Source organism: Rhineura floridana, chromosome 1, assembly GCF_030035675.1.
Source record: "Rhineura floridana isolate rRhiFlo1 chromosome 1, rRhiFlo1.hap2, whole genome shotgun sequence".
Taxonomy (NCBI): Eukaryota; Metazoa; Chordata; class Lepidosauria; order Squamata; family Rhineuridae; genus Rhineura; species Rhineura floridana.
Genome location: NC_084480.1, coordinates 58,355,885 through 58,371,089, shown reverse-complemented (window position 1 = coordinate 58,371,089; position 15,205 = coordinate 58,355,885). Strand labels below are relative to the sequence as shown.

General features: G+C 41.4%; 1 pseudogene; it reads right to left on the bottom strand.

Annotated features, from left to right (window-relative positions):
* Positions 1–1,289: 1,289 nt before the first annotated feature.
* LOC133375761 (5S ribosomal RNA) lies at positions 1,290–1,407 on the bottom strand (annotated as a pseudogene).
* Between the last annotated feature and the right edge of the window lie 13,798 nt (positions 1,408–15,205).

Below are 15,205 nucleotides of genomic sequence, written 5' to 3'. Positions count from 1 at the left end.
GGAAAGGACAGTTTTGATACATATATCAGTTACTATGTAGATCTACCCCTTCCATTAAAGAAAATGGGAGAGCCTTTCATGCAGTAGTTGGTGTGCTCATAGAAGGGCTGTTGACTGGCGCCTCTGCTTACTCCCAGAACTAAAAAAGAAAGAAAAAAGTTTCCAATCCAAATGTGAATTTGGCAAATATATATTGCATTATTTTTGTACAATCAGATTTGTGGTTTATAAGCTCAAATTTGAACCAGTGAGATTTATAGTCAGTTAGCTCCATCTTTTATTAACTGGAATTGGTAAGATGCAGCAATCATGAACCACGTGTGTACTCAGGTATTACCCAAAGGTTGGGTAAGAAGGGCTTCCTGTTCATTCCAGTGGTGGAGCCAAATCAATGTATACATCTCTTTTTGTATATATGCCTCATGCTTACAAATGAAGGAAATGGATATCTATAGGAAGCCCATATATAGGCAGTTCTGTATGTATGTATGTATGTATATATGTGTCAAAATCTACTCTCCCTGTCTCAGCTGCAAGTGTGGACTTTTAAGCATTTACAAAACCAGATCAACAGTAATCTAATTATTAGGCAGAAGAGGGCAAAAACGAACAGGCAAGGAATAGTGGATGGTACTGAATGCTGTCCACCTGCTGATGGAAGGAATCCATTAACAAAACAGGGGAGGGAGGTAATTTTCAGCAATTCCCCCTTCCCCTGCAGTCCCCCTAAATATCCTCTGGAAGGGTTGAGGAACTCTCTTGAGCAGATTTAAGTAGGGCATGGGGACTGCAGGGTGAGAGAAAATATTTGATGAATATATTCTGCCAACCGGCCAACAGTACTGGATATGCCATCCAGAATATTTATAAGCTGCTATATCAGTTTCTATGGGTTATTAGATGTCAGGTTCTATAGTAAATAGCTAACAAAAATGCTATCTTTCTATCATACAGGTTTATAGATCAAGGTTTATAGATCCAGATGTTGCTGGACTACAAGTCTCATCATACCTGACTGTTGGCCATGCTGGTTGGGGCTGATGGGAGCTGGAGTCCAACAACATCTGGAGGGCCACAGGTTCCCTATCCCTGAGGTGGACAGAGCAATAGATATAAAGACATGTATTTCTGTTTTATACATATTATGTTATAGGCATTATATATATTTGTTGTTATATGCCTTCAAGTCAATTATGACTTGTAGCAACCCTATGAATCTTTTTTGGATACATTCATAGGGTTTTCATGGTAAGAGGTATTCAGAGGTGGTTTACCGTTGCCTTCCTCTAAGCCTACGGCACCTGGTATTTCCAGGCATCTCCCATCCAAGTACTAACCAGGCCTGACCCTGCTTAGCATCCAAGATCAGATGAGATTGGGCATGTTTAGGGTAGTATGGCCGTAGGCATATAATACATGTACAAAATGGAAATATTACTAAAATGTACTTCTGTGTCTGAAATACTTTTATACCTGTAATATTATACGTATGATACTAGATATGTAATGCCTTTCTCTTCCTTACACTTGATTTTGGCAATAATGGAAAGCAAAACGAATCTTACACCGCCCACAGTCTGCTCATCTTATTTTTGTCAGTCAGTAAAAAAAATATATAGTTGAAGTCACTTCGTTTAGTGTGTTTTTTTCATGCCTTGGCCTTAGGTTATTGGCTCACACAGCTTCCTAGATAGGTGGTCTAAAGCTGTATCAAAGGAGGTTTTTGTTTTTTTTAGAGTGCTTTGTATGCTTCTGTTTTGGCACTGCTGGAAAGGTGAGCCCGGTTCTGTGCTGTGAAGGGGTAAGAGTTAGAGTTTAGCGCCTTGAAATATCTACTTTACAGCACAATCCTGCATATGTTTACTTGGGAGTAAGTCCCAGTATATTCAGTGGGGCTTACTCCCATATAAATGTGCATAGGACTACATCCTTCACAGAGAAAAATGTATTGGGTTCTAACCCTAAATGTGTTAGCTCTAACACTAGTCTACAGATGTGAAAAACAAATCTGTCCATTTTGGTTTCTTTCAGTTTCTCATTTTTCTAAACCAAGTTCCGTTTTTTCCACGTTTCTGCATCAGTTTGCTTTTTTTTTATTTTTAAAAAGGAAGTCCTCGTGAAAATTCATCAGCATTTTAGTACAAATTTCTCCTAATATACACATTTTTGTATGCAATTTTACCTACTATACACATTTGTGCAAGCAATCTTCCCTAATATAATGCATTTTTGTAGGTTATTTTCACTAATGTAAGCAGCGAAATGCACACTTTCCCCTAATATATGCATATTTGTACATATTATCTGGTTGGAGAACTGGAACACAAAATCTGAAGCTGCATTTTGGTTCATGTATTTTTTCCGGAAGTGCAAATTACATTGGTTTGCATGAAAATGCGAACTAAGCCAGATTACTCCCCCATCCTTACACCAGTCCCATGGCTCATGAAGGATCATGTGGCTATCTGAACTAAGAATGGATCAGCTTCTTGGTTCTTCCTCACTTCCCTATCAGCTGAAGTGTTCTATCCTTCCATATCTCTTGCTGTTCCCAAACAGCAGAAGCACATGAACAGGTGGCCCTGTTTTTTTACCCAAGTTTACAAGTGGTCCAAGGTTCTGCTGCTCTGGCAAAAGTGTTACATATCACTGTGGTGTGCAGGAGAGCTTTTCCTGTAATTTCCAAAGATATTGAAGCCTGCTCCACAGTAACTCGAAGAAGAGCTTTCAGTGTCACTGCTTCTGTTCTGTGGAACAGCATTCCTGTTAAGATTTGACAGGCGCCTACTATCTGCACTTTCTAGAAACAACTGAAGACATTTTTCTTTCAAAAAGCCTTCCCAGCTGGATGAATTGGTCCCTACCATGAATCCGCATTTTGTTTTGTTTTATAAAATTAATATTCTGATGCTTTTAACTGTTTTAATGGTTTTTATTCCACTTTGTACATCACCTGGATATACGTAGGTAGATATAGATATATGGAAAGCAAATAATAATAATAAAAATAAAAATGAAAATTCCTCGGCAACTGCTTACAGACTATTGTCTTTTTTAGGACTTTCAGATTCACTTCATGCCAAAACACATCTCTATGATTTCTTAGTATAACATTATTGATAGTTCCTTCATTTAAGACATTGTTTGTACAGGGGCAGTGTAAGCCTATTGCTCAGGTTGGGTGGGAGGGAGGATGGGTGGGTACAATATTTTTGTTGGCAGAATGGAGTGGTGAGGAGAAAACTGTTGCCACATGAATGATCATTAATTAAGATTATTTTACGCTTCCCTCCAAGGAGCTCAGAGGGTTAATGCCTTGCCGAATGGAATAGCTGCCATGTGGATGTAATTTTCCAAGCAGCCTACCCACTGCTTATTCTTTGACATGTGTTCTTATTACATACACATTGCCAGCTCTTGTGGATCTTCTAGAGTGCTATGCTAATGTATAGATTCTCATCTGTATCTTTTTTTGTTGAGAGCCATAAATTAGTTCATCATGCTGGACACAAGAAATTCTGACTCTTTGACCTTCTTGGCTATGAACTTCGTGATAGTGTTAACTTGTGACCCATGCCTTGGTGAATCATTTTGCCACCACCTAGCACTACTTGGCCCCCAATTCTGAGGACTCTGCAGTCTTTCTTATAGCAGACTAATTTCAAAACCAGTTTGGACTACTAGCAGGGCTGGCTCAAAGCGTGTTGCTGTCTGTGGCAAAGGACAAAATGGTGCCCCTTCTATTTCATGAACAAATATCCCAGTTGTCGGAAGCACAGGAGAGGAGATGGCTGTTGTGCTCATGTCCTCCTTATGGGCTTCCCATTAGGATCTGTTGGCCACTCAACATCTGCTGCCTGAGGTGGTCACCTTTCTCAACCTTACAGTATTTATTTATTTAATAAAATGTATATATCGCTTGATTGTAACAAAACCTGTAAACAGCTTATAGTAGGGCCAGCCCTGATTACGGGGTAGAAGGCTGGTCCTGCCTGGCCTTTCAACAGTGCTTAACTGGTAAAAAGAAAAGTGCTTGAGCTAATGACCTCTGACCTGGAGGCCCTTTGTCTAAACTCAGTTGTGTATGGATTCATTAGGATTACTTAGTCGTGATGGGAGGACATTCTGCTTATGCCCATTTTCTCTGCAAATTTGAGACCTAAGCCTTGATCTCACGAGGGAGGACCCATAGCTCAGTGGCGAAGGAACATACTTTGCATGCTATAGTCCTAGATGTAATCCCTGCCATGCATCTCCAACTACATCAGGTAGCAGATGGGGTGAAGAAAAGCCCTCTGCCTGAGCCCCTAGAGCAGTGGTTCTAAACCTTTTTTGGGTCACAGACCCCTTTGAGAATCTGATGAGAGCTATGGACCCCCAGAAAAAATACAATTTATTTTATTGCATTTGAAATGGATTCTTTTTGTGCCCAGTTCACAGATTCCCTGAAACCCATCCATGGACCCCCTAGGAGTCCATAGACCACAGGTTAAGAACCCCTCCCCTAGAGAGCTGATCACAATTGGAATAGTCAATGCTGAGACATTGGGACCAATAGTCTGAAATGGTACATGGTAGCTTCCGGTGAGCCCTAACTTTCATCCTCTCATGGTCTGATCATTTTTTAAGGTTGCAGTTTACCCCCACTGAAAGCAAGACAAGAGCCAGACACAACATGCAAATCCCATGCTAACTGATACATTAAGGGCAGAGCAACCAGGGCCGGTGCCAGGCATGACTGGGCCCTTGAGCACCAGTCTGCCTGGGCCCAAGGCACCATTTGCTCCAGCACCCCCTCCTGATACAGGTGGTGCGGGACTTATATAGGCCTGCCTGCTCCACCTACATCTGGCATCAGTGCACATGCACACCTATCATCACCCAGGATGGTAGTGAGGGCATCAACCCTTTAGGGACACCCCTGCGGCCATCTTGGGTGATGGCAGGCATGTGGATGCATGGTGTGGGACATGCACACTGATGTGCTAATGCAACAAGTAGATGACTCCTGCACTGCCTGTGTCGAGGCGTGTCTTGGAATTCCCACTCTGTGATCTGCAGCAGCGTCAGTTCGCATAACCCGAGACTGATGCAGATTGTGGAGCAGGCTCTACCCTCCCACCATAAGGAGGAGCCCTTCAGGGGCCCCTCAGGGCTGCAGGGCCCAAATTGGCTATGCACTGGGGCCAGGCCAGAGAACAACATTTTCAGGGCTTCTGCCAAAACCACTAATCAGTATGGTGTGAGGAAAGAGCTGTGTGCTGTCCAAGTATGGACGTGAGTTGAATGTAATTATTTACTGTCACATAATTTAGGAAAACAGTAAGGTGGAGAAAAGGTAAACACTGGGAGTAGAACTTGTCTTTTGTTACACCTTATCTCTTGCATGCAAACACAGCGAAGTAAAATATACAAGAGTCAAGCAGAAGTGATGATTACACAACTGTAAACCAAAGCCTGATTAGGCTAATACTAAAGATATCAGTAATTGCTAACTATGACATACTCAGGCATAACTGATTGCCTGTGAAAAAGAACACATTGATGACAAGAATATCTTTATTTTTGCACTAGCAGAGGGGAACGCCACATGTTAAATTAAAGAGCCCATCGGTGATCTCCCAAGAAAAAGATATCACTGTAAAAAAGAATACCAACAAAGCCTCTCATACAACAGTTGATGTGTGTGATATTAATGCAATCCTTTCACATTAATATCAGATACCTGATCGTTTTGTTTTGTAGAGCAGGCATTGAATTGACTATAGAAAACCTAGGCAAATATTTGACTTCATGCAGAATCAGACAGGAAGCTTGCTCCAAGACTGGAAAGAAAAGGCAAGCAGGTTTTCTGATTCTGCTATTTCCAGTGCTACTCTGCTGTTTTAAGGTAAGGAGAAATTGAAAATAGACTGCCTTCAAGTTGATCCCGACTTATAGTGATGCTATGAATAGGGTTTTCATGGTAAGCGGTATTCAGAGGGTTTTTTACCATTGCTTCCTCTGAGGCTGAGAGGCAATGACTGGCCCAAGGTCACCCAGTGAGCTTCATGGCTGTGTGGGGATTCGAACCCTGGTCTCCCAGGTCGTAGTCCAACACCTTAACCACTACACTACACTAGGATCATGTAAATAGGCAAAACCAGTGGTGTAGTTCAGTAATGTTAAACTCTAGACTTAATGATCTTATGGGGGCTCTTTTCTTTAGATAGTAATAGTTTCTTCATTGACTTCAAATTGTGGTAACGTAGTCTTGCTGTGTTTAGGGGTCCTCCTGCACATTCTGCTAAGTGGGTCCCTGAACGTCTGCCCAGGGGTGGAATTCTAACTCAGGAAGAAGTTAGGCCTATCGCAACAGCTAAGGTCTTTTTAACAGGAATGATGGTTCTTGGAGGCTTGCTTACTTTTATTACCTGACAAACTTTGCTTACAACAAACTAAACTCTGCTTTTAGAAACTGTAAAGGAAAAAAGGAGGAGGAAAAATCCAGTTGCTTTCACTCTCCATAATGTTCAATGGGAATTACAGAAAAAATATCCCCTAGCTCTCTCCCTGTGTCATGCCCATACCAAACCATTCTCCACCCAACAAGCCCCCCAAAGATAGTAGGAGGCACCAAACACATTGGGTTATAATGAATGTGTTCTACTCAAAGTAGACCCATTCAATTTAATGGACCAAAGTCAGTCATGTCAGTATTTTCAATGGGTCTACTCAGAGTAGGATGCATTGGATATGACCCATTACATCAAACTATGGCTCGTTGGGTCATTGTTAAGCATCCAGGCCACGAGGTGAGCCAAACATGCACATGACCAAACAAAACAAAACTGAGGCATTCTGGATCTTGTTGGGAGTCTTTATTTAATGGTGTGTATGTGTATATGTATGTATATGTTTGATAAAAATTAACTGGAAATTTATTGTTTTCTGTTTACAAAACACAAGTAAAAAGATTAAATACTGAAAACATAATGCACGTAAACAGCTGTTTTTACTGAGACACAAAGCTAATAATAATTAGGTAGGCTTCCCTCCTTTTTAAAATAACTTGGTTTGCCAGGGCCCCAATCCCTTCCCCCATAGCACCACTATTTCTGCCGCAAAGTCGTGACCTGACACCACCAGCTAAAATGTCAAATTTAAAGCCCTCTGGGCAAAGATCATGCCATTTCTGAACAACATTTTGATGAGGAACAAATATAACCAAGTGGAAGAAAGCATCTGAAAATAAGCTCTTCTGTTCAAAGGCTGTGAAATCAAACACATGTAAACTGTGTGAAACTGAGATAAATGGCATCAGTGGAGAAAAAAACTATTGTGCTTGTCCCACTGAAATAAATAGGGCTTAAGTTAGTTGCAATTGGTTTGTCCCATTGATTTAAGAAGAACATAAGCCTCCCTTCAGATGAACTATCTGAGCACTGAGATCAACATGTCCTACCACCATCAGAGATGCAACAGGTAGACATGAGAGACAGGGCCTTTTTAGTTGTGGCACTCAGATTATAGAATGCTACCATGTAACTCCATCACAGAACTCCTTTTGGGCCAGAATTGCAACCATGGCTTTTCTAGCAAGCTTTTGGAACTTATGTCTTCTGAATTTTTGTTTTGCACTTTGTGCTTTGAACTTAATGTATATTACTTTTTGATAATGTTTCTGTGATGTTAGTGCTATTTAAGAATTCACAAAAATGAGGGGATTGGTAAAAAGAAAGCTGAAAAACAAAGTCCAGAGGGTCACATCACTCAAAAATGCTTGGAAGTTGTTTAAAAACACTATATTAGAAGCTCAACTGGAGTGCATACCGCAGATCAGAAAAGGTACCGCCAGGGCCAAGAAGATGCCAGCATGGTTAACGAGCAAAGTCAAGGAAGCTCTTAGAGGCAAAAAGTCTTCCTTCAGAAAATGGAAGTCTTGTCCAAATGAAGAAAATAAAAAAGAACACAAACTCTGGCAAAAGAAATGCAAGAAGACAATAAGGGATGCTAAAAAAGAATTTGAGGAGCACATTGCTAAGAACATAAAAACCTACAACAAAAAATTCTATAAATACATTCAAAGCAGGAGACCATCTAGGGAGGCGATTGGACCTTTGGATGATAAGGGAGTCAAAGGTGTACTAAAGAACAATAAGGAGATTGCAGAGAAGCTAAATGAATTCTTTGCATCTGTCTTCCCAGTGGAAGATATAGGGCAGATCCCTGAACCTGAACTAACATTTGCAGGAAGGGATTCTGAGGAACTGAGACAAATAGTGGTAACAAGAGAGGAAGTTCTAAGTTTAATGGACAATATAAAAACTGACAAATCACCGGGCCCGGATGGCATCCACCCGAGAGTTCTCAAAGAACTCAAAGGTGAAATTGCTGATCTGCTAACTAAAATATGTAACTTGTCCCTCGGGTCCTCCTCTGTGTCTGAGGACTGGAAAGTGGCAAATGTAACGCCAATCTTCAAAAAGGGATCCAGAGGGGATCCCGGAAATTACAGGCCAGTTAGCTTAACTTCTGTCCCTGGAAAACTGGTAGAAAGTATGATTAAAGCTAGATTAACTAAGCACATAGAAGAACAAGCCTTGCTGAAGCAGAGCCAGCATGGCTTCTGCAAGGGAAAGTCCTGTCTCAGTAACCTATTAGAATTCTTTGAGAGTGTCAACAAGCATATAGATAGAGGTGATCCAGTGGACATAGTGTACTTAGACTTTCAAAAAGCGTTTGACAAGGTACCTCACCAAAGACTTCTGAGGAAGCTTAGCAGTCATGGAATAAGAGGAGAGGTCCTCTTGTGGATAAGGAATTGGTTAAGAAGCAGAAAGCAGAGAGTAGAAATAAACGGACAGTTCTCCCAATGGAGGGCTGTAGAAAGTGGAGTCCCTCAAGGATCGGTATTGGGACCTGTACTTTTCAACTTGTTCATTAATGACCTAGAATTAGGAGTGTGCAGTGAAGTGGCCAAGTTTGCTGACGACACTAAATTGTTCAGGGTTGTTAAAACAAAAAGGGATTGTGAAGAGCTCCAAAAAGATCTCTCCAAACTGAGTGAATGGGCGGAAAAATGGCAAATGCAATTCAATATAAACAAGTGTAAAATTATGCATATTGGAGCAAAAAATCTTAATTTCACATATACGCTCATGGGGTCTGAACTGGCGGTGACTGACCAGGAGAGAGACCTCGGGGTTGTAGTGGACAGCACGATGAAAATGTCGACCCAGTGTGCGGCAGCTGTGAAAAAGGCAAATTCCATGCTAGCGATAATTAGGAAAGGTATTGAAAATAAAACAGCCGATATCATCATGCCGTTGTATAAATCTATGGTGCGGCCGCATTTGGAATACTGTGTACAGTTCTGGTCGTCTCATCTCAAAAAGGATATTATAGAGTTGGAAAAGGTTCAGAAGAGGGCAACCAGAATGATCAAGGGGATGGAGCGACTCCCTTACGAGGAAAGGTTGCAGCATTTGGGGCTTTTTAGTTTAGAGAAAAGGCGGGTCAGAGGAGACATGATAGAAGTGTATAAAATTATGCATGGCATTGAGAAAGTGGATAGAGAAAAGTTCTTCTCCCTCTCTCATAATACTAGAACTCGTGGACATTCAAAGAAGCTGAATGTTGGAAGATTCAGGACAGACAAAAGGAAGTACTTCTTTACTCAGCGCATAGTTAAACTATGGAATTTGCTCCCACAAGATGCAGTAATGGCCACCAGCTTGGACGGCTTTAAAAGAAGATTAGACAAATTCATGGAGGACAGGCCTATCAATGGCTACTAGCCGTGATGGCTGTGCTGTGCCACCCTAGTCAGAGGCAGCATGCTTCTGAAAACCGGTTGCCGGAAGCCTCAGGAGGGGAGAGTGTTCTTGCACTCGGGTCCTGCTTGCAGGCTTCCCCCAGGCACCTGGTTGGCCACTGTGAGAACAGGATGCTGGACTAGATGGGCCACTGGCCTGATCCAGCAGGCTCTTCTTATGTTCTTAAGAATTGGCTTTTTGTGTGTGATTATCCTGTGAACTGGTTTGAGTATCCCTATACAGAAAAGTTAATTGTAAAATATTAGAAATAATATAAGCATGGAGATGTAATGTATAGCTGGCATGTTGTGCGCCAGGCAATAGTATATTGCTTGAATGTACCTACTACATTCAGAGTTGGTGCACAGCTTTGCTGTGAGTAATATTTAACTATATATGTGCTTCTTAAATTGTGTAAAGCTCCAAGTACTACAGAGTTTAATTTTCTTTCAATGAGAAAACAAAGCTCTTGGTGTCCTTGTAATGATATTGGTTTTATTTGTAAATATAGAAGCAGAGCAAAGTAGAAGCTAGCCGGCACTCCTTAAACAGCAACATCTCCCCAGAGTACAAGTTGTGCAGCCCATCAGAGTGGCACACCCAGTTCCAACTAACTTTAGCGGTAAACTCTCAGCTCTGTCTATCTGCCTCTATGTTAACTGCAAACTGCTGTTTTTGTGCTCTCTTTATCCCCTCTCCTCAGCAGCCATAACAATACATTATTTGTCATTCTGTTTTAATTACTTGTAAAATATGTAATTGCATTTTTTCTTTATTTTGTTTGTAGCAGAGATGGGGGCCCTGATGCCCTCCAGATGTTATTGGACTAATTCCCATCATCCTAATGATTGCCCATGCTATCAGGGGGTATTGGGCTCCAACAACATCTGGAGGGCCACAGGTCTCAAATCTCTGGTTACTGGTCTATTCTTGAACCAGGAGAAATAAAGCTGTGAAATGAAAACTGAATCTATTCACCATCTTTGGCTGGTTTTAGGGTACTTGTGTGTCCCTGAGTGAATAAAGTGAAAGGAATACAACAACAGGAGTTGAAGTAATTGTTTTGAACATTATCCAGGGCAGTTCAAAAGTTCAAAATGGGATAGTTGTGAAGAAAGCAGTATGTGTGTGTGTGTGTGTGTGTGTGTGTGTATGTGCGCACGCACACATGTGCATGCACAATTTACTTTGTACAGTCATAGGAAATTCAGTGGAAGTTACGTAAATTTCTCATATGTCAGCAGTGTTTTAAAATGCTTTATTATACAGCCATGAGAGTGGCTGTTGTATACAATAGCCAACATGGATTTTTCACATTCCGCCATGTTAAATTGAATACCCCCATGCCATTCTGCTGCTTTCCATAAGCTCATTTCAAAACAAAACCTTACAAAACGTATAGTACTGAACTCAGAAATGCTTGTTTAACAACCCTTTAGTTTTCATGGTTATATGCAAAACACTCAGAGAGAATCCAGAGTTCAAAGTCTAAAACAAGAGTAAAATAATCCAGACCCTTTTTTCTGTCAGTGGTCTCATAATTTGTTGAAATTAATTAAAAATCAACCATGTTCACAGAGTACTTGTAATCCTATTACTGACCTTGCCTCATACTCTGACCTTCATCTTCTGTAGTTTAAAAGTTTAAAAAATACATGGCTGATTTTTAATTAATTTAAGAAAATTAACATTGGAGTCTATGATAGCACATGCATGCTCAGTAAGAACCAACTGTCAGTGTTCTAAAAGCCAGACTCACAGCTGTTTGGCTTGGCTAATCAGGGGTCCACACCCACATCAGATATTTATTTTACTTTAAACAGTCCTGGCTTCTCCCAAAGAATCCTGGGAAGTGTAGACTCCTATTCCCCGGCAGACTTCCAGTGGCCAGAGTGACTTAACAGTTAGCTCCTCTTTCCAGAAAATTCTGGTGATTGTAGCTCTGTGAGGGGCATCTCCTAACAACTCTCAGCACCCTTCACAAACTACACTTTCCAGGATTGTTTGGGAGAAGCCAGGACTGTTTTAAGTGGAATAAATGTCTGGTGTGAATGTGGTCAGCGACAGCTTTGGTTTAAATATGGGTGGGAGATTTCATGGGTCTGCTGTAGAATAAAAAGGTGGGGAACCCCCCCCCAATAATGATACTGTTAATGTTTTCCTTTTGGAAGGGAAAGGGCTTTCCCTCTGCCCAGTGCCCCCACACACAATCTCCTCCTCTCTGTCCCCCTCCCCCCTCCCTCACTCTCCCTGCACTTCCCCCAGGTCAGTGTCACCTATCCTAATCATGATTGCATAGAAGTAAATCCCATTTAACTCAATAAGCATGCAAATGATGAAACCTGCTCCCTCACTACTACTACTCCTCCCCCTCTCCTCTCCCCGTGTCTCCCCTCTCTTCCTCCTCCCCCTCTTCTCTTCCCTCTTCCTCCTTCTCCCCTCCCCACTCCAGCCCTCCCCTTTCCCTTCTCCTCCTCCCCTGTGGTCAATTTCACCTATCCTAAACATGTTTGCAGGGCAGTAAATCCCATTGAACTCAATAAGCATGCGAAAGGTCAAACCTGCCTTTCTGTTCCCTCTCCTTTCCCTTCCCCTCTCCCCTTCCCTCCCCATGTCCTCCTCCTTCCATCTTCCCCTTTCCCCCCAGAGGCACATGTTACCAATTTCTTGCAAGCTACACAGGAAGTGGCTTGGACTGTGAAAAACCAACCCAAATTGTTTGCATTTTTACAGATTTGTAGGGCAGTACAATATCTCAGAGGTCAGGTCTCCTGCTACCCTGGTACCTTCACTATAGCTACCCAATTTCCCTGCTTCTTAAACTTTGAGAGAAATATCAGTTTGCTATATGCACATTCTTCAACCACAAGGTTTTTTGTCTATTAGTGAATATTGTTTATACCATGTAGGTTTTTAAATGCCAAAATTGCAAATATCTTTATATTTTAAATATCCTTAGGGTTTTAACATGGCTCTTTATCTTTAGTTCTTACCCTTCTCTACTTCATTTTAATTCATATTTCAGAAGACATTTAGACCATAATTCTACAAAACAGAGTAACTAATTTATTATTGATTTACCCAACCTCTCCTGATCCATATGAAACAGATGCTTGCTTTTCTAGCATGTTATTTTGCATTTTTCTTCTCTCATAAGAACATAAGATCAGGCCAGTGGCCCATCTAGTCCAGCATCCTCTTCTCAGAGAAACCAATCAGATGCCTATGGGAAGCCCGCAAGCAGGACCTGAGCGTAGGAGCACTCTTCCTTCCTGCAGTTTCCGGCAATTGGTATTCAGAACGTATTGCCACCAACCGTGGATAAAGCTACCCAAGTTGGTGGCCATCACTGCCTTTCATTCCTGCTCCACATCATAGTACTCTAATCTACCCTTTTTGTATTTCATAACCATTGTACCTTCATGTCTTGCTTAAATCTTGGTGTATTTATGGACATAAATTCTGTATATTGATGTTTAAGCTGTGGCTTGACTGTGGCTATTCGATGCGTGCACACAACCCACGTAGTTGTCAACAGCAGCTGAACATGAGAGCAGAATGCAAACATGCCTTTGAAAAGATGTTGCAGCTTCATGCATCTTGCCAGCAGATTTGTCATTACTCACAAAATGTTGAGGCTTGAGTTTTTTCATGCAAGCAGATTCATATGGTTTTTGCCCCTGCATCCGCCTGCTAATATATGAAACAGAGCACAGTGCAAGCAAATAGACTCCTAAGCAGGCAGCAAAACTGCTGTTCCTGCATCAGATGCCGAGAGAGCAGCTGCACCTCAATGATTCTTCAATTGTAGCCAAACCGATCTAAAAAAACTTTGCTTTCTCTCTTTGTCTCCCAATCCTAAACTCCCAGCTGCCTCATCTTCTCAACCCTAGCCTTGCAGATTCTTGTCTCAGGCACCATCCTACGGGAAAATTGCCCATTTAGGTTTGTTGTTGTTATGTGCCTTCAAGTTGATTAAGACTTATGGCGACCCTATGAATCAGCGACCTCAGAGGAAATATCAACTGGTTGTCCCTATTTGCAAGCAATCAGATTAACAAAGGATAGTCACCCATCAGTTTGTTAGAACTATAGCAAATAGGTCCATTCATTCTAATCAAGACAACCAAATTAACTACAATAGGTAGTAGTTGTTGCATGACCTGTAAAAGTTGCAACAAAAATGCCTTGCTACCACAGTGATATTTCAGTGGTATTACATTTAATACTAATATTATGATGTTTCTGTCTTCCATGATGTGTCTTTAAAGTTAATAGTCTCTAGACAACTAACAATTAATAGTTGTAATCAGCTGAGAAGGGGGGTAGGAATTGCTACAAATGGCACTCCTGTTTTGCATGGAAACAACTCAATTAGTTCTCAAGGGAATTAGTTTCTCCTCCTCAGCCAGGGTTCTGGCACTTTATATTTTAGCTCTATCCCACATTTTAACATGGCAGTGCTTGCACAGTAACCAATTCTGTTCTTAGTACAAGCGAGTCTCTTTGGGGAATATTTTGTAATGCAAAATCTGATACAAGAAGTGAACACAGGCCCCAAAGGGGATTGGTACTAGGGATATTAAGCCTCCAGAGTTCTCATCTGCACTGCACTGCTTCTCATTGTGATGAAGTGAGTGTTGATTTTCAAGCAGATCTGTAGCACAAGTTTTACTTAATACAATTCTGAAGTTTACATCTGAGATGAAGTGAATACAGAAATCCTTTTGATAAAATGTATTGAATTTAGGTAGTGAAAACATTCCAATGTAAGGAAGGAAGAAAATAGGTACTGCAAGGTGTAAATCCAAGCTAAAAGGGGAGGTAATGGAAAAAACACTGGCTAAACCAAGGTACAAATAACAGAGAAGAATACAGAATTGCATCAAGTGAAAATTATCCTATCTTAGGATAGATAAATGAATGAGTGTGTATAGGAGTACCTATGCAACAGTACATTCCACAATTGTAGGGTTTTGCCTGGTATCTTTTTTGAATGAGGTCACATCCACACCATACATTTGAATCGCATTTAAAGCACATGGCTTCCTCCAAAGAATCATGGGAACTCAGAGCAATTTCCAGAACCCTTAACAAACTACAGTTCCCAGGATTCTTTGGGAAATGACATGCGCTTTAAATGTATGGTGTGGATGTGACCTCAGGTATATGGTGGATTTCCTGACTGTAAGCTAAACTCAGGGGCAAACCACATCTCAAACTGCAGTAGCTCCAAGAGCCACTTCTCTCTTACAAAGCAGCCTCTGGGGGACAGATTTGTAAAAAAGAAGAGAACCGCTTGTTTAGCTGTTCCTCAGGGCCACCCCTACCACCTACCACTAGACACAGTGGGGCAGCAGTGGGGCAGCAGGTTCTGAGGGACAAGCAGCAGTGGTGAAGTGTTGAAG